The following is a 12,757-nucleotide window of genomic DNA, read 5'->3' as shown; positions in this document are numbered from 1 at the left end:
GGGTCCAGATAGCAGGCGCTAAAAATTTTGCATATACCAATCAATATACACTTATTGTGATTTATTTTTTTACCAAAAATATGTAGAAGAATACATGTCGGCCTAAACTGAGAAAAAATTAGCTTTTTTTAAAAAACTAAATGGGGTTATTTATTATAGCAAAAAGTAAAAAATATTGTGTTTTATTCAAAAATGTAGCTCTTTTTTTTTGTTTATAGCACAAAAAATAAAAATACCACCAAAAGAAAGCCCTATTTGTGGGGAAAAAAAAGGATGTCAATTTTGTTTGGTTACAATGTCACACAACCGCGTAATTGTCAGTTAAAGCAAAGCAGTGCCGAATTGCAATAAAACGCTCTGGTCAGGAAGGGGGTAAATTCTTCTCGGGCTGAAGTGGTTAACCCTCCTGCCGACACTGCTCCCAAGTCTTAAACTTGTCTTTCCTTTTTCTAGATTTTCACTAGGCTGTCCCCTGGGAACCTCACAGCTTCCATTTCAAAACTCTCCTAACCAAATGTGTCTTCTTCCATGCATGTACAGTGCAAGCCCCATTTATTCCCCGGAGCTCCTTCACAGTAGCACACAGTATCTTCCTCAAGCATCACCCCTTCTTCCCTGCTGGGTCCCTGGCTTGGCACTCACAGATACTTTTCAAGCTTCACCCCTGCTGACACTTTAGGTCCCTGGCTTGGCACTGCACAAGCATCACCTGCTGTCCCACTGTGTCCCTGACTTGGCACTTGCTGAAGTTTTCCCACTTCTTCACCGTCCCCAGCTGGCGAGAAGTCTGCTCTGGTATTGGCCTCAGCTTACTCACAGTGGTCTCCGGTAGCAAGGTGGATGGCCCCTTAGTGGCAACAGCTTTCCTTCTACCTCCGAACACGACTAGTTCCCCGGCCAGCGGAACAGTTACTTCTGGTTGGACTATAAGCTTGCAGTCTCAACTCTACGCTGCTTTTCCTGCTTCTGGATAGGCCCTCAGATAGCCTAACAGCCAGATGTCCCTGGGATAGGCCTTAGGTTTCTGGCCTAGCAGTTTCTGGACCCAAGAAAATCCCTGCCCATTGGCTGAGATACTCCATTCATTCCTAATCTGTCCTTGCAATGTCCTTGTCTTATCAAATATCACCAGATACCAGGTTACCTAGCAACGGAAGAGAAGAAGAAAGGAGAGTACCGCAATTCCAGAATTAGGGCAAAATCAATTGACTGCCTAACAAGTGGCCAAGGCAACTATCACTTGGCAAGTAAATTGAATAGCAACCCTGCCTAAACATCAGGGTGCTACATATATTACATTCTAGCTATAATTCACTAAGACCTACCCCATGCAGTATTTCTGCAGTTTTGTGCATTAATTAATACATTTTAAAATCCAGAATTATTATCGATTTACTAAAGGTTTTTGACAAAAAAACATTTTGATGAGAACAGTATTCCTAAATAAAATAACTGGTTAGCGCATTTTTACACTGATTAACCACAGTAGGCCATCAGCAGGGTTAAAACTTGTCCATTGTACATGTATCCCTTGTACCCAAGGAGTCACAGGGGGCGTGCCAGGTGTGCCTTGGCACACCCTAGTCACTACGTGCAGTGCCGATGCCCCCAGATCCCACAGTGCTGCGGGCTTCCCTTCTCTCCCCCCCCCCCCCCCCCAGCTGCTGCAGGGATGTTTCAGGATGGAGAGTGGGGAAAGGGGCTAGTAAATATGGCATGTACCAGTGCCTTTCTCTTCTCAAGGAACACAGTGGGGTTCATTTACTAAAGGCAAATAGACTGTGCACTTGGCAAAAATGCAGTTGCACTCTGCAAGAGCAGTTGCTCCAGAGCTTAGTAAATGAGCAGAAGCTCTGCTGACTTCCATCATCAAATCATATGCAAGAAAAAAAGTTTTTTTCATTTTTAATTTCCTTGCATGGGATTGGGTAATCTTTCAAAGTGAAGCTTTACCTAATTTACAAAGCTCTGTTGCAACTGCACTTTACAAAGTACACAGTCTATTTGCCTTGTAAATCAACCCCTGTGAACACAATCACGCACTCACGTAAACTTTATTTTTTCTATGCTTCAATTTGTGAATGAACAGGATGTAGCGCAGAGCACTTCCCATTCATTCACTGTCCCGTGCAGCTGAGGCTGCAGAGAAAGGCATATGTGTTTGAGCTTTGGGGTGCACACCCTAATGCAATAGGCTGTGCCCACCTATGCTTGCACCCCATTACACAGATTTAGATGCAGAACTATTAAGAAGAAAGTCCATCTTGGATTTTGTCACTTCCACAATGCTACTATAATACACCACGAGTCTTGTTGGCCTGTTGTGTGGCGTAACTAATTTCAGGAACAGTGAGGAGGACTGGGGCTATAGGTTGGTATATAATAGTTGATAATTTTCACAGGGACAGTTGAGTTAAGAGACATACCTTCTAACTTAGTATAATAAAAAAATGAAGTCCAGCCTTTAACAAATACCACCTCAAGTCTATCAATCTTTGTCCAAACTTTGGCATTATGACTGGCCTGTCAACATAGAAGATAAGACTAAACACAATTAGCAAACTCGACAGGACTGGGGCAAACACATATTCTGCCATAGTGATATGACTCTAAATAAATCATGCGTTCTATTACATCTATGTGTAGCTAATCCCCTGTAGGGGTTGCTGAATGTAGTGGTTCACCTGTCACCCTGCCCGGCCTGGCATTCATCCCTGGCAGAGACATAGAATAGTCCATAAGCTTTGTTTTTTGTTTTTTTATTGAGGGAATTGAACTTGCATGGGAAATAGTGAATTATGGGATGCCCAGTAATATTTAGTGCAAACATGCTTGGGACTTATATATACACTCCAGTATATACACTCCAGTCATCTCCAGCACAAACTCTTGTTCAAGACCTCTTATTAGGGATGAGCCGAACACCCCCCGGTTCGGTTCGCACCAGAACTTTCGAACCCCAAATTCGAACGAACTTTAGAACCCCATTGACGTCTATGGGACTCGAACGTTCGAAATTAAAAGTGCTAATTTTAACGGCTAATATGCAAGATACTGTCCTAAAAAGGGTTTGGGGACCTGGCTCTTGCCCCAGGAGACATGGGTCAATGCCTAAAATGTTTTTAAAAATGGCCGTTTTGGCGGGAGCACTGATTTTAATGATGATTAAAGTGAAAAAAAAAGTGAAATATTCCTTTAAATATGGTGCTTGGGGGGTGTCTGTAGTATGCCTGTGAAGTGCCACATGTTTCCCGTGTTTAGAACAGTCCCTGCACAAAATGACATTAAACAGAAATAACATCATTGAAAACTGCTTGCGGTTTTAATGTTATATCTGGTTCCTGCAATATGGTTGAAAACCATTGAGAAAAATGGCATGGGTAGCCCTCCCTGCCCATTACCAGCCCCTTTGGGTCTTGTACGCATATCAAGGGGAACCCTGTACCCATATTAAAAAAAGGAAATGCGTGTGGCCCCCAGGCCCTATATACTCAGAACAGAAGTATACAGGCGGTGCAAACAAGACAGGGACTGTGTAGGTTTGTTGTGTTAAGTTGAATCTGTTTGTAATTTTCAACTGGTACATTTTTAAAGTGTAGCTCCAGTCAAAAAAACTATTTTTAAGCTTTTTGGAAAACATAGGGAAGGGTTATCACCCCTGTATAATTTGTTTTGTCGGCCATCTTTTTTCATCTCACTTGCTGTTGTCTCCTTCCGTTTGCAAGTAGGAGATGTTTGTAAGTTGGATGTTTGAAAGTAGGGGCCTGCCCTATATGCTCTGCAGAAATGGCGGAACAAGGTGTTGGTTTTGCCACAACATTGTAAGCCCTCAAAGTGACTCTTGCTGGGCGCTGGAGCGCCCTGCTGTGAACGATTATATCAAGAATTGTAATTACATGCCATTGTTGAACAGTGGTAGAAAAATAGACCTTTGGTGGTTGTGGTGCTGGTGCCACAACACTATAAGTCCTCACAGTTACTCTGGGTGGGCACAGGAACGGGCCCTCCTGTGAAATATTATATCAAGAATTGTAATTACATGTCCCTGTTAAACAGGGGCAGAAAAATTGGGCCTTAGGCACTGGTGCTGGTGCCACGACACTGCAACCTCTCCCATATACTCTAGTTTTATTGCAGGAATTAGCCCTGCTGCAAAGCATTGCATCAAAAATTGTACTTAAACGCCCCTGTTAAACAGGGGCAGAAAAATTGGGCTAATGGCATCACCCAGAACCAGAAATGTTCTTCCAACATATCAGCGGAGGAGGAAGAGGATAGACAATCAACATAACAGGACAGTCACTCAGCATCAGCATAGGCAGTCTTGAAGGGATGTGATATTTCAAAAAAAATTATTCTGTTACATCAGCTTCAGGTGCTTGGTAGCTGTGGGTGATCCAAGACTGATTCATCTTGATGAAGGTCAGTCGATCAACTGATTCGGTGGACAGGCGCACCCTGTGATCGGTAACAAAGCCACCAGCAGCACTGAAGGTGCGTTCCGAAAGAACGCTGGATGCAGGACAGGCCAGTAGCTCAATTGCATACTGTGCAAGCTCTGGCCAGTGATCCATCCTCAAGACCCAGTAAGCCAGAGGATTTTCGGTGGGAAAGGTGTCCAAGTCTGACCTTGCCCCTAGGTATTCCTGCACCATGTAAATCAGACGCTGGCGATGGTTGCTGGAACCGATCATACCTTGGGGCTGCGGACTAAAAAATTGTCTGAAAGCATCAGTCAGACGGCCACCTTCTCCACCGCTCCTTCTGACCGATGCCTCAGCAACACGTTGTCCAGGACCAGGAGTTTGTAACCTCCCAGTCTCTGGGAACGCGTTGCACAGACCTTTCTGCAAGGCCTCCTGGAGATGTCTCATCCTCTGCTCCCTCTGCGGTGGCAAGATAAGGTCGGCAACCTTACCCTTGTACCGTGGATCAAGGAGAGTGGCCAGCCAGTAATGGTCCCTCTCCTTGATCCGAAGAATACGAGGATCCTTCCGCAGGCTTTGCAGGATCAGGGAGGCCATGCAGCGTAGGTTAGCTGAGGCATTCGGTCCGGAGTCCTCTGGGTCACTAAGGGCAACATGATCCACAGCTACCTACTCCCAGCCACGTACAAGTCCTCGTGTTTCTTGGGACTGTAAATCATCCCTACAAGACTGCTGCTGCTGATGCTGAGTGCCAGCCTCCACCTCCATGCTGACACAATCATCCTCCTCCTCCTCTTCCTCCTCCTCATCCTCTTCCTGTGTGATGGGTGGCACAGCAGGAACACTGTCTGGATAAAGGGGGCCTTGAGAGGCAAGGAAGTTCTCCTCTTCCTGCCTCTGTTCTGCCTCAAGTGCCCTGTCCATTATTCCACGCAGCGTATGCTCCAAGAGGTGGACAAGAGGTACAGTGTCACTGATGCATGCACTGTCACTGCTCACCATCCTTGTGGCCTCCTCAAACGGTGACAGGACAGTGCATGCATCCCTGATCATGCCCCACTGGCGTGGTGAGAAAAAACCGAGCTCCCCTGACCCTGTCCTGGTGCCGTAGTCGCACAGGTACTCATTGATGGCCCTCTGCTGCGTGTGCAGCCGCTGCAGCATGGCCAACGTTGAGTTCCACCTGGTGGGCATGTCACATATAAGGCGGTTCTTGGGCAGGTTCAACTCCTTTTGGAGCTCAGCCAGCCGAGCACAGGCATTAAATGATCAGCGGAAATGCACACAGACTTTTCTGGCCTGCTTCAGTACATCCTGTAAGCCGGGGTACCTGCCCAAGAACCGCTGCACCACCAGGTTAAGGACGTGAGCTACACAGGGCACATGGGTCAGTTGTCCCTGTCAGAGGGCGGAGAGGAGGTTGGTGCCATTGTCACAAACCACCATTCCTGGCTTAAGCTGGCGTGGCGTCAACCACCTCTCGGCCTGCCCCTGCAGAGCTGACAAAACATCCGCCCCAGTGTGGCTCCTGTCCCCCAAACAAACCAGCGCAAGCACGGCATGGCATTGTTTTGCCTGCGTACTTGCGTAGCCCCTGGAACGCCTACGGAGCACCGCTGATTCTGAGGGCAGAGCACTGGAAGAGGCCATGGAGGAAGAAGAAGAGGAGGGGGTGGAGGAGAGAGGTGTGTCACAACCAATAGTAGCATTTTGGAGGCGTGGTGGCAGAACACAACACCCACTAAGCCCTGCAGATGACTCTATTAGAGAACAGCAATAAAGGGTAGATACAGGTGTATATTGTGCTGGAGGCACAAAAAACCCACTAACTCCTGCAGATGCCTTTTTTATAGAACACCAGAGATAAAGGGGTATATACAGATGTATACTGTGCTGTGCTGGAGGCACACACAACTTCCAATAACTCCTGCAGATGGCAAGTGGGCTCAAATAGAGAAGAGCTATGTAGGTGGATATAGCGGTGTGTACTGGGTACAGAGCACGCAGACAGCATGCACAAGCTCCTAACACTACTGACTGCAAGCTCTATTATAAAAGATAGATCACTAGCTATATAGGTGAGGTGAATATAGCGGTGTATACTGCGGTCAGGGCACACAGACAACAACCACTACACAACAGCAAGATCGAAAATCGTCCGAAAACGATCGGTGTGTACTGTGTTGAAGGTACACAGAACACCCACTAACTGCTTCAGACGCCAACACACTACACTAGGCCGCCGCGCTGGCGGCCTTATATAGTGTGGGGCGTGTACTACACAGCCTGAGCTATGATTGGCCACAGGCATCCTGCCTGTGGCCAATCATGGCTCTCCTCGCTGCTGGCGCTGTGATTGGCCAAGCATGCGGGGTCACAGTGCATGCTTGGCCAATCATGAGCCAGCAATGCACTGCGATGACACAGTGCATTGTGGGCCGTGAGCGCCACACGAATTTGGCGTGAACGGCCCATAACGTTCGGAATTCGCCGAACGGGCGAACAACCGATGTTTGAGTCGAACGTATGTTCGACTCGAACACGAAGCTCATCCCTACCTCTTATCCTTCACTCCTCCAGCACTTCACTTGCTGTATATCGTTACTCCTCCAGCACTTCCCTTGCTGCAGACTTTTACTCCTCCAGACTAGCTAGCACTACTGCATGGTTAGGCATGACAGTAACTCATGCCAGGCCTCATTGAACTGTCTTTTGTTCGCAGTGACCTTGGGCCCCTGTGGTGTAGAAATAGTTCAGATGCTAACTGTCCTCTGATCAGCTTCCAATCCCAGATAGCTCTCTTCAGGCCCTGCCAGCCTGGCTGCAATGACCTCTCTCCACTGCCCTTCCCACAGTCCTCTCTTCTGGTTCTGCACCCATCTCAAACTGCAATCTCCCAGCTCTCTCAGGCGTGCCTCCCCAGTCCTCCCGACTGTGCTCACTCACCAGCCCTCCTGGCTGCGACCAGTTGTCCTCCCTGGAGTCTCTTAGCAGTGTTCTCTCCTTGCTCTCTCATGTGCTTTTCATCCAGGATCTCTTCTCCCTCCTGGATGCACCCGAGCCCCAGCCCAGGGTGAAAAGAAACAGGCCTAGCCACCAGCTAGGCCTGCCTACGTTTTCCTACTCTCCAGAAAAATGCTCACTCTAGCACCTACCTAACTAGAGGGTGCTACATATGCATTCTTTTCAAGTTGGACTATCCAACGGAAATATGTTTGAGGGTTATTTATAGCTGAGTTTCCCTTTGTCCCATTTTGTTTCTTGATCAACAAAAAAAAAATGGATTGGACGAAAGCTACAGATACCCTACTCCACTATTCCCAACTAATGGAGAGAGAAGACACCACTTATGGATATAATAATACAATTATTATGATTAAGACCTAGATATAATGGGGAATCGAGGCTGTCCACCATTTAAAAGATGTTTGCCTTAGCAAGATAAACCTCATTTTACATTTAGTGGCATTATTGTTGCAACTTGAGAAACAGCTATGTATCACCTAACCTCAGCTGCATCAGTGTGGAGGTATGATAGGCAAATGCTTGCCTTGCAACACCAGAATATTGGGTTCATTTGCCATCTGGGATACTATCTATGTTTGTATTTGCAGATTTCCTTCATTTACTCCTTTTTTTTTCAGCAACTACAAAATATAATGAAATAAAAGCTGCTGATGTGAATGGTCGATGTACTCTGCAAAGACAGAATGTAGCATTTTATATAAGTAGATATACACATTGTACAATGGCCCGTTCTCTCAAATCAATTCTGGATACCCAGCAAAACACTGTATCCCCCAAACTATATACTGTATATACTAAGTAACACTAGCTGTACTTAGACTCAGTTCTGCCAATTCCCTCTTATTTCTCCACAGGTTCACTTACTCAAAAATACAGAGGTGTGAAAACACTAACTCCACGTAATCGAGTCCTCGCCAGTCTTTTTAGACCTGTGCTCCCATATCCAAATGTAAACCTAAATATCTTGCTAGTTATTTGTCCTCTCCAAATATGTGTCCCTTTTAACCACCTTATTGACATCAGGTTTCATAGAAGCAGAAAATCAAAAGGGCAGACAGGGGATGATTTTGGTGTAGTCACATGAGAAAAGGACCAAACAATATAAAGGGCTTTTTTAACAGGACGAGATTTATCAAAACTGGAGTAGCCAGAATCTGGAGCAACTGTGCATGGCAACTAGTCAACTTCTATCTTACATTTTCAAAGCTTAAAGTGAATCTCCACCCAAAAGAGGAAGCTCTGCTTATCTGCCTCCTCCCACCTCCGGTGCCACGTTTGGCACCTTTTGGGGGAAGCAGGTACTTGTTTTTTCTAAACCCGTTAGCTGCGCTGAAAAAATATTTTTTACATGAATTGCCACACAAAAATGATATGCACATGAAAAAGTTATGAACAATCCGTGAAATGACACAATCCCCAAAATGATTACTAAATTAGACAATAACTATATAAATAAATTCCCAAACATCCGATCAGATAAACTATATAAGTAGTCCTTCAAATGTGTTTGTATCCTTAATGGTCTATTCCTCGTGACATCACATAGCAAATATACACCTAAAAAGTGATGGTCCGCTCCAAGAAAGAGATCCTCCACCTCTATTCACACTGCCGCTTACCAGATTTAGGCTGGGTTCACACCGCTGCGGGGGGAGAACCGGATGTGATTCGCACAGCAAATCACATCCGATCTCCGTAGCACTGCGAGTTCAGCCATACAGATAGTATGGCTGAACTCGCAGCTGTCCCGCAGCAAACTCGCACAGGACCCTTTTTTGGGTCCGCAACGGAATCGGATCGCATGGGGGTTCACACCATGCGATCCGATTCCTGTGCGAGTCGGCAGATCGCACTGCGATATGCCGACGGATCTGGGGGTGTCATTAACATAACATTGACACCCCCAGCCGTCCGCATAGGGCAGTGTGAACTGCCGGCGGGAGGTGAGCGATGCGGGAAAACGCCGCGGATTCGCGGCGTTCCCGCATCGCAATAGTGTGAACCTAGCCTTAAAGATCTCTTTTTAAGGAGATCTACACAAGTATGTATTCCTTCCGCAGACACTTGGGGGGCCCCTGGAAGATGTCAGTTGTGACGAAACGGCGTAGGGAGGAGCGACGTGCTGACATCACCGCGTACTGCACTGGACCCGGAAGACACGGGCAGCGTCTAATTGAGCCGGCCGGCTTGTTGATTTAAATAGAGCACTTATGAGAAAGAATATGTTTGTAAGTGGAATTCTTTATTTCATTTTAATAAATATTGTGTGTACGAATTACACTATCGAGGCATTCTTGTTTTCCACATGGGGGAGGAATATTGCTTAGAAAACTTCGGTACCATCTGTGACGTTTCTGTGTGAGCCACTCTCTAGATTCTTGAAGTGAATCCCTGTCTGCGGAAGGAATACATTCTTGTGTAGATCTCCTTAAAAAGAGATCTTTAAATCTGGTAAGCGGCAGTGTGAATAGAGGTGGAGGATCTCTTTCTTGGAGCGGGCCATCACTTTTCGGGTGTATATTTGCTATGTGATGTCACGAGGAATAGACCATTAAGGATACAAACACATTTGGAGGACTACTTATATAGTTTATCTGATCGGATGTTTGGGAATTTATTTATATAGTTATTGTCTAATTTAGTAATCGTTTTGGGGACTGTGTCATTTCACGGATTGATCATAACTTTTTCATGCGCATATAATTTTTGTGTGGCAATTTATGTAAAAAATATTTTTTCAGCGCAGCTAACGGGTTTGGAATTGTATGTTAGTGTGGGTATCTCACATACTTTAGTTGCAGCAGTTGAATGAGTGGTTATTATATTTTTAGGACAGCACAGTATCACATTACCACAATTTTGGTACTTGTTTTTGACAGGTACCATCTCCTACTTCTGTGTGATCTTGCTGTAGCGAGATTACCCGGAAGTTCAGCCCTCTCCTCTTTCCCCCGCCAGCTGGGCCATTCAGAAAGTGCAGCATGCTTCACACATGCGCAGTAAGCAATGTTGGTGGCAGCACTCGAGAGCCGATGGAAAAAATCGTCTGGGTGCTGACATCCCTTGACAGTGTCCTAATATTAAAAGTCAGTAGCTACAGTATTTGTAGCTGGACCTCCTCTTTAACTGAACAAGTTGAAGATGGAAGCTGATTGTTTTCCATGCACAGCTGGTCCAGATTCTGGTTGCACCAGTTTTGATAAATTCCCCCCCATAGTATCATAACCTTTTACAGTAAACTTAAGTTTTCCTTTGGGTGTCAAGTTCTTATTGTGATTAATGAATTGGCAGATGGTTCCTCTGAATGCTGATTCACGTATAGTAGGCCTGTTTTCTACAATACCTAAATCGTCACATGTTCATTTTGTACCAGTCTTCTATAGTTTAAATGTGTAAACACACAAATGTAGTTACATAGTTAGTAAGGTTGAATAAAGACACCAGTCCATCCAGTTCAACCTGAGTGAGTGTCTACAATTGTCCCTAACCCTGTACATTGCACACTCACATTTGTTCCTACCCTCAAGGAGCCCACAATCCAAGGTCCCCATTCATACGCTATAGCCAATTTTTGGACAGAAGCCAATTAACCTACCTGCATGTCTTTGGAGTGTGGGAGGAAACCAGAGTACCCGGAGGAAACCCACACAGGCACAAGGAGAACATGCAAACTCCAGGCAAGTAGTGTTGTGGTCGGGAATCGAACCAGCAACCCTTTACTGCTAGGTGAGAGTGCTACCCACTACACCACTGTGCCACCCAAATTTGACCAGGTTAGTCCCTTGAAATACAAACAGTTATAGGTTATTTTCTCTCAAAATAGTATAAAGTTATAATACTGGTAGAAAGCACGATTGAGGAATGACCCATAGAGTTGGTAATCTGGTTGCAGAGCTCTGGCAGAGTTTTATTTGGAGTGTACAGTTCATGATCTTTATGTTTCAAAGGTGGCTGACATTCTATTTCCTTATTGCACTAAAACCTTGAGATAAAACTGAAATCTCTAACAAACATGTATAATTGCACAGATGTGTCATTGCAGGTTAATTCATGCAAGCGCCAGTAACAACAAAACTGTGAAAGCCTTTTGCCATGTACGACAGCCAGTGCCATGTAGGACAGCCAGTGCCACCAGTGAGCACAATACTACAGGCAGTGCCTGCAAGTGATTTTCTGTGCCCTACGAGTCACATAAACAGTAATCACACAGGTAAAATTATCAGTTTTTATATGTTTATTTTTGAAGATCCAATGCCTTTTGAAGCCTGATTTCACATTATCTGGCAGGAGAAAAACGCAGAGCAGTGATGGTGAACCTTGAGTGATCTTATGCTGCTGTTTTGTGCATTCAAAGAACCTGCTCTTGGACATAAGTGTAGCAAAGAGTGATTATCTGAACCTCTCTACTTGGTCTATTGTGACCAAATTGCAAGCGGGTTGAAAATAGGCCAGTTAGGTGCTATCCCCGATGGAAGGGTGGGAGTTAATGTTTTCCCAGTTCTTTTGATTTTGTCAGGTTTTCTTTGTGTCCAACACGCTGCTCCTGTGACCCAAAGGTGTGGGTGATAGCTGAGAGCCCGTAAGAGAACCCAGTGAGGGAGAAGAACGGAAAGCCGCACCTGGGAAGAGCAAAGGAATGTCGTTGTTACTGTCGTAATTTTGAAGGTTCTCAAGAACTGGAGTTCATCTCCAAAGAGTCCAATACTGGGAAGTGCCACTAATGGATCCTATTTAAAGAGGAAGTAAACCCTGATGGGTTTACTTCCTCTTTTTTTCCCTGCAAAGGTAAAGCATAATGGACTACTATGCATCACATAGTAGCTCATTATGTGTCACTTACCTGACACAGGAGCCAGCGAAGTCGCCGCTGATCCCTGTAGTCCGCCGCATCCATCTTGCTGGTGGCATCTCGCAGCTCCGACCAATGACAGCGGCGAAGCCGCGATGACGTCACTCCCGCGCATGCGCACGGGAGTCGCGTCTCGCAGCTCCGCCGCTGACGGCACTCCCGCGCATGCGCACGGGAGTCGACAAATTAGGCAAATCCATTCTTGGACTTGCCGCATTTAGTGCGCCTGCGCGCCGCTGTCTACGGCGCATGCGCCGTAGACAGTGGTGCCCATTTTCGGGCAAATATCTCCTAAACCATATAGGTTTACGAGATATTGCTTGGACCTACAGGTAAGCCTTAATCTAGGCTTACCTGTAGGTCAAAGTGGTTTGAAGGGGTTTACTTCCTCTTTAATGTACATGGACTCTATCTTTGCAGGTATGCTAGGGCAGCACGTAGCCTGAGTTAGGAT

Source organism: Lithobates pipiens, unplaced genomic scaffold (assembly GCF_037356315.1).
Source record: "Lithobates pipiens isolate NorthernLeopardFrog02 unplaced genomic scaffold, aLitPip1_a1.2 Scaffold_109, whole genome shotgun sequence".
Lineage (NCBI taxonomy): Eukaryota > Metazoa > Chordata > Amphibia > Anura > Ranidae > Lithobates > Lithobates pipiens.
Note: the sequence above shows the minus strand (reverse complement) of the source record.